At 46.1% G+C, this 6,855-nt stretch overlaps 1 non-coding gene and 1 pseudogene across 1 annotated transcript; both read right to left on the bottom strand.

Annotated features, from left to right (window-relative positions):
* Positions 1-1,120: 1,120 nt before the first annotated feature.
* Positions 1,121-1,226, bottom strand: LOC136547690 (small nucleolar RNA R71). Its single transcript, XR_010781654.1, has one exon. It is a non-coding gene; the product is annotated as a small nucleolar RNA R71 (small nucleolar RNA).
* Positions 1,227-3,019: 1,793 nt separating this feature from the next.
* On the bottom strand, positions 3,020-5,419 carry LOC136543912 (uncharacterized; annotated as a pseudogene).
* Between the last annotated feature and the right edge of the window lie 1,436 nt (positions 5,420-6,855).

Consider the following 6,855-nt stretch of genomic DNA (forward strand, 5'->3'; position numbering starts at 1 on the left):
TTCTTCTCCCTTCCTTGCGGGGTATCCCATGGGTCCCGCACCCACAGAGAAGAGTAAAATGACTACTCCCTAGTCAAACAAAACATCCCAGCATACAGAGAGACATATAATAAAGTTACAAGCTCTCTGAAAAAAATCTGAACCGCCAAAAGCCTAAGGGCGTAACATGCAAACTTTCCTTTGAGGAGAGTGGAGGGTTGGAGAAGGATGAATTTACCAAAACCTGTGACGGAAAGAGGGGATTTGGTAGGGAGATTAGGGGAGAGGGAGGAATGGAAGAATCGATGCTTACGTTAACAGAGGAGTTGAGGGGAGGGAGGGTCTGCACCACACATATTATAGAAGAAGGGGAAACCCTTTGAAGGATACAATAATCACATGTGGGGAGATTAAATAAATGGAGGTGGATAAGGTGGGTAATACAGGGGATGAGATGGAGCAACTGGGATGAGGTTGGACCAGAGCTCACTTTGTCCCATTTAACAGGCTATAGCACATGCCCTTGTGGGGGAGAAGGATTTTAAAAAGGATAGAGAAAGTACTTTGGGGAATAGGATATTGGATAGGACCTATAGAAGAGTCCAGCGGGAACACAATGGCTTTGAGGAGGGTCTCAACTTTAGAGAGAGCAAGAAGAGGTTGCTAGAGGGAGAGGAAGATGATGATGGGAAGGAACAAAAGAGGCAAAAGGTGGAGGGAGAAGATGTGGAGGACATGACGATCTTTGCTAATTAGGTGGTATTACAGGAGAAGTTCCGCTAGGAAAGATGAGTATTGTAACATGGAATTGCCAGGGTGTAGGGAATGGCCCAATAGTTGTGGGCTTCTAGATGTCCAGAAGTAGGAGTCTCCTAATTTATTTTTTCTTTAAAAAATAAAGCATGACAACAGATGGATGGAATGGTGGAGATGGAGGCTGAACATGCCTAATATGCTAGAGATTTGTGGTATGTTCACCATCAAGGGAATTACTCAAGAGGCCAGCTGACTTTGCCTCTTACTATTCTCATTGCTCGGGAAGGCAAAGCAGTGGTTCTACTCCAACTATGAAGTCATGAACACTTAGGATTAGTGTTTCTATGCATTCATCATCAAGTTCTTCTCGATGGGTAAGACTAATGACCTTCATAATATAATTTCTAGTTTTCAACAATAAGTAGATGAGTGCATCCCCGGGCATGGGAATGCCTTCAAGAGTACATTCTAGCGTGCCCACACCGTGGAATGGAGGATTGGCTCCTAATCCAAAACTTCCACCACAGTCTCATCAACATGGCTCATGACCACATCGATGCTGTTGCTGGAGCCTTCTTCTTGGTGAATGTGAATGAATCCAAGAACCTGATCGAGATGATGGTTCCCATCCAAGGGTGGAGCAATGAATGACTCCAACTCCACAAGCGAGGAATGCACACCGTCACGGAAGCAGGTATGTTCACTGCCAGGATGGATCTTCTCATGAAGCGACTACAAGACCATGAGAAGCTCAATGGTCAAGAAGTTGTTGAAGCCATGAATGCTCTCATGACATGCGAGGCCTATGGTGATAATGGACATTTTAGGGACGCATGTCCCAGAACCCATAAAGATGTCAACTTCATTAACAACAACAATGGGTATCATACTCAAGAAAATCAAGGATCGAATCAATGCTCCAACCACCAAGGAGGTAACATTTTCAATGGTTATAACAATAATCAACCTTCTCTTAAATTTCTTGTTCTTGGTAAAGCTAAAATAAATGAGACAATTAATAAGAAGTTGTATACTAATGAAAAGATACTTGAAAATATTAATGCTAAACTTGATGACTGCTCCTCTAACATAACTTGAGAAAACAACTTAACTTTAACAAGATACTAGAAACCTAGTTAGCTGAGTTAGGAGCAATAGTTCCATCTTCCGAAAAAGGAAGAATTCCTGGGAAACCCGAGGAGCCATTCGAGACCATCAGTTTGGTCACCACAAGGGCGATGCGCTATTGGACCCTCCCTTCATGATCAAGAAGGACAATTTAGGGAGGCCAATCATCTAATGCTCCATTGGACCCTAGACATTAAACAATGGCATATGCGATCTCAGATCAAATGTCAACATTATGTCAAAGGTAACATATGACAATCTCATGTATGCACCCTTGTCCTACAGACGTCTGGTGAGTGCTAAACAACACCACCGACATCACTCTCTCATCTCTTCGCAAGCGTGCCAAGTCTTAAATGTTTTGCCAAACATCTAAGCCCTGAGTTAGCATTTTCAAAATGTTTTTTCATAACCATTTTTGCTTGCTACTCACCACGCCACTAGGCCTAAATGCAAATGATGTAGTTCAAGACCTAGTGGCACTAGATAACCATGTTATCTAATTAGAGCTCCCCTCTTAATAGTAGAACTATCTATCCTAAACCCGAGCACACACTCTATTGCATCTTCACTGGCAAAATAAAAGCCTTATTTATACCTTGCCTTCACAATATTGGATTTTGTTTTTCTCTTTTTTCTTTTCTAAGGACATTGTTCCAATTAGATTGATCACATTTAATCCATTTCCAAGCCTTGCTCATCACCTTGGTGTGGACCTAACCTAGCTTAATCACACACTTAGCAAAATGTTAGTCCATAGTTGTCTCAATTACCAAAACTAAACATTGGGCTTTTAGAAATTCAACTCTGTTTCGAAGGAAACAAAGAGAGCTTTGCATTCGCTACACATGATTCAAATTTAACTAACCTCAAACAGTTCAAGATGACTTGACCAAGGAGTTAGTCAAAGATGAAGGGGAGAATTTAACCCCCAACTAGAAGAAGGATGATGAACCCGCCAAGGCACAATCAAATCCAAAGAATACCGAACAACACCGGTGGAAGAAAGGAGTGCAATCATCCATGTTATCTTCTCTAGTACCTTATGAAGCATCATCGAGCTAAACGTGTTGGAGAAGTCCAGCTCAAGGACTCAAAATCATGGGTCCTTTACGAAGGAAAAATGGCTGTTGTAGAGAAGTATTTGGTGCTCCACTTATCTCGTTGTCCTCCCAACTAGGCTTATGCCGGCATGCGTGGCCATCGCCCAAAGCACTGTGATGAACTCGCCGCCCTTTGGTAGCACATTCTCGTGCCCTCCCACGCACTCCTCGTTGCTGGAGGCTGCAATGTACACGAAGAGCTCGACCCAAAGGTTGGCCAGTACCTTCCACACGCCCTCCTGTTCATCAGGATTGGCAGCGGCTTTCTCTTCCAGTAAACGCGCCAACGCCGCGCCCTTGCGCACGACCGCCGCCGTCGCAGTTGTTCTTGCCGTCGCCGCCTTAGTTTCGTCTTCCAACACCGGCTTGCTTGACATGATCTTGCCGTACCTGGTGTGCCTGCACGGTGAGAAGTAGTAGCCCCAGAAGCCAAGTAGGTCGTACAACTCGGCCTTCAAGCCCTTGAACACACGCTCCGTGCTCTCCTGGTTGTCCGGGAGCAGCTCAGGGTGGAAGGCCACCAAGTAAGCGCAGTACTTGGATAGCGTCATGGCCACATTGTTGGTGTAAGTGTGACCACCCTGAGCCTGAGCCTGAGCCTGAGGAGGTGGTGGATGGTTTACCTCCAGGAGGATGGTGGCGACGTGCCAGGTGAGGATAACCTCGGCGACGCTGTCGTTGTCGCAGAACAGCAGGAGGTCGGAATGGCCCGCCACCAGTGCGGACCTTCCGTTGGTGAGAGTAAGAGAGGTGTAGCTTCCATCAGCGTCGTACAGCCTGGTGAAGTAATCCATGATGGAATGCTTCACTTGTTTGGGCACCGGATTACCGGAATGGCCGGAACGAGGAGCGAAGCTTTGAGCGGGAGATGGGCCGGCATCGTCAGCCCGCAGAACCTGAGCACGGAGAACTGGTTGAACCTGATGCCTGGGCGGGTTATCAGGCTTCGTACCAACAGGATGCAGCGGATGGCGCAGGCGCGCAGCCCAAGGCGCGGCTGTTGCACCACTGGTGTTTGACTGTGCACTTGCAGATCAGCGACACCAGGAACCAGTCGGAGAGCAGGAAGACGAAGAACTCCCACACCTCTTCGTAGATGAACATGAGGAAAAGGAGCGAGGTGATGGTGAAGTCAACGGTGCAGAAGAACACTACGGGGTACTTGAACACCCATCGCAGGCATCGAGTCATCTGGATGGCGCCGAAGAAAGTGAAGTAGTTGTCGCTGTGTATGCTGCGGAAGGCGAACGGGACGTCGCCGTTGCTGCACAGAACGATGAGCACGAGGCACAGGACGAACACCACGAGTGGGAGGAGGAAGTAGTTGGCTATCAAGAAGAAAGGGCTCGCCAGGACGACGGGGACCACGGAGTGGTAATACTCGCACAGGAAGTTGAGCTCGTCGTTTGTCACCTGGAACGTCACCTCCGCCGCCGCGCCTCCTCCTTGCCCGTGCCGGGAGTACTTGTCGTACAAGCCTCTAAGGATGATTTCCTGGTAGTTCCGGGTCTCTGCCGCAGTCGCCGCTGGAAGGCGCTCCAGCCTCCGGCGAAGCAGCTTGAAGAGCGAAAAGGACAGGCAGAGCCGCCTCAGCCGGTGGCTAATCGGTCGAGAGAAGCGAGCAGAGGATCGGTCTCAGCGAGCCTCCAGATTTTGCCGACGGTGGCAACGGCGTCGCCGCCATCACCGTCGTCTTTGAGCCTGTATCCGCTTGGGATAGCTTCAACCACCAAGCTGTCTTCCTCCATGACCGCGTACCGGCATCCCTTCAGCAGCTCGTCCCCATCTTCCGGTCGGATCCGGTGCCCCTGCTGCTCTTTTTCTAGCAGCTGAGCCATGTAGGAGGTGATGACCCCGGCGTTCTTGCCCAAGGCGAGCGAACATTTGCCCACCTCGGCGAAGGAGACCCTCTGCACCAGCTTGGTGGCACATAGGAGCCAGAGGATGCCCGTCATCGCCCTCCTGCCGGTTCCTTGTAGGTTGGAGAAGACGAGGCCACCGAGCCAGAGCACGCGGCCGACATGCTCGATGGTGCCTGAGTACGAGTACCCCTGCATTTTGATCGCCTCCACCTTCTTGCTGAGGAGCTCTACAAGGAGCATCCAGATGAGGATGAACCGTGCTCTCAGCGGGAGCTCCGACTTGAACCTGCTGTCGTTGTCCTTGCTATTCTTGGCCTCCGAGAAGAGGTAGGACATGACGGGAAGGAACAGCGAGAGCGCCGAGGTGAGGCCCAGCCTGACCTTGGGGTCCAGAATGGCGCTGACGCGTGACAGCCCGCTGAAGAGGTTGAGGTTGAAGAAGAGAGCAGTGAGGACGAACATGATGAAGGAGGTGGACAAAGTGGCCGTGTCATTTAGCTGGCTGTTATACGAGTCTGTCAGGTTCTTGAAAATGCTGATGTTGTTTGCGCCACAAGCCTCCGCTAGGTTTCCAGCATACAGGGGCTCCATCACGCTAGCTTAAGGGCTGGTGGCTGCTTGGGTGAACGCTCACTCATGCATATATATAAGGATAAATAGGAGAAGTCTTGAGCGGGGGTTTGGATGGCTTGAAATAAAGGGAAGGTTCCCTTGAGCATCATATACATAATATAACACCTATATATGTGTTTCCATTAGCTTCCATCATACGCCATCTGTCTTGAAATATAAGGGATTATTCGAGTTTGTGTTCTAGGTCGAACTATATTAAGTTCGACCAAATTTATAGAGAAGATTATTAACATCTACCACATCAAAGTATATTATAAAAATACATTTCGTAATGTATCAAATTAAGCTAATTTGTAGTTCAAAATATTTCTCTCTTTTTTTTCTCTAAACTTGAACAAAGTTACTATAGTTTGACTTAAAATAAATTTGCATTCCCTTATGTTTTAGAATAGAGAAAGTATGATTTCTCAGCCATCTAACTTTAAGGTCTTGCTATATATGTCTCATCTTATGTATCAGCCTGTTCGCTTGCTCATAAACGATCGTAAATTTCTAGCTAGGAACAGTGTTTTTCTTTCACACCAAACCAGCCAGCAGTAAATAATCCATGATCGTTTACGGCCTCCCGAACAGGCTGATAGATCAAACAACTTTGTATAAAAAACAGATGTTACACACTATGTTCATGTTACACTACCAGAAAAAGATTTTAGAAGACAATCTCTCTGATTAATAAAGGTGGGTACACTTAGGGACCACATCTGTAAATGGTCAGGCAGCCTTCAAGCAAATGCCCACTTGTATTAATCATTTTCAGAGGAAGGCATCCCAAGGTGACTGCGTCGTTTAATCGATTATTAATTATTAATAGAGGCGAGTGTGCTAAGGCGTCCACCTCTAATGCACCCTCTGAAAATGACTATTAACAGAGACGGGAATTCTGAGTGTGCGTCTAGAAATCGATTAACAGAGAAAAACATCATAAGAGACCTGCCTCTAAAGTAGTTGCAACAAAAGATAATCCATGACTTTTCCAAATAAAGTTGGATCAAGATGAAATTTATATCAAAATTGTAGCTCTGATGCAATCTACAAAGTTTTTATTTGAAACTGATTAGAGCACCAAAATGTTGTTTTAAGCTCATAAATGTTGAAAATTAAAATTTTCAAACAACCTCAGATGTTCCCTCAAATGTTCACATGGTCTATACCAAAGTTGTAGATACTATCTATAACTTTGTAGTTGAAAAGTTTTTAATTTGAAGTTTAGAATCCTAAATACGTGTTTTAAGGTCTTAGCTTTTGAAATTACAAATTTAGAATTTCCAAACGATCTTGAATGTTCACATGGTTAATACCAGAGTTGTAGTGGTCGGTCTAATATGCAAGTTTGTTGTTGATAAGTTTTTTATTTGAAGTTGCTTATAGTCCCAAATATTTGTTATATAAACGCA

This window comes from Miscanthus floridulus, chromosome 3 (assembly GCF_019320115.1).
Source record: "Miscanthus floridulus cultivar M001 chromosome 3, ASM1932011v1, whole genome shotgun sequence".
NCBI classification, from domain to species: domain Eukaryota; kingdom Viridiplantae; phylum Streptophyta; class Magnoliopsida; order Poales; family Poaceae; genus Miscanthus; species Miscanthus floridulus.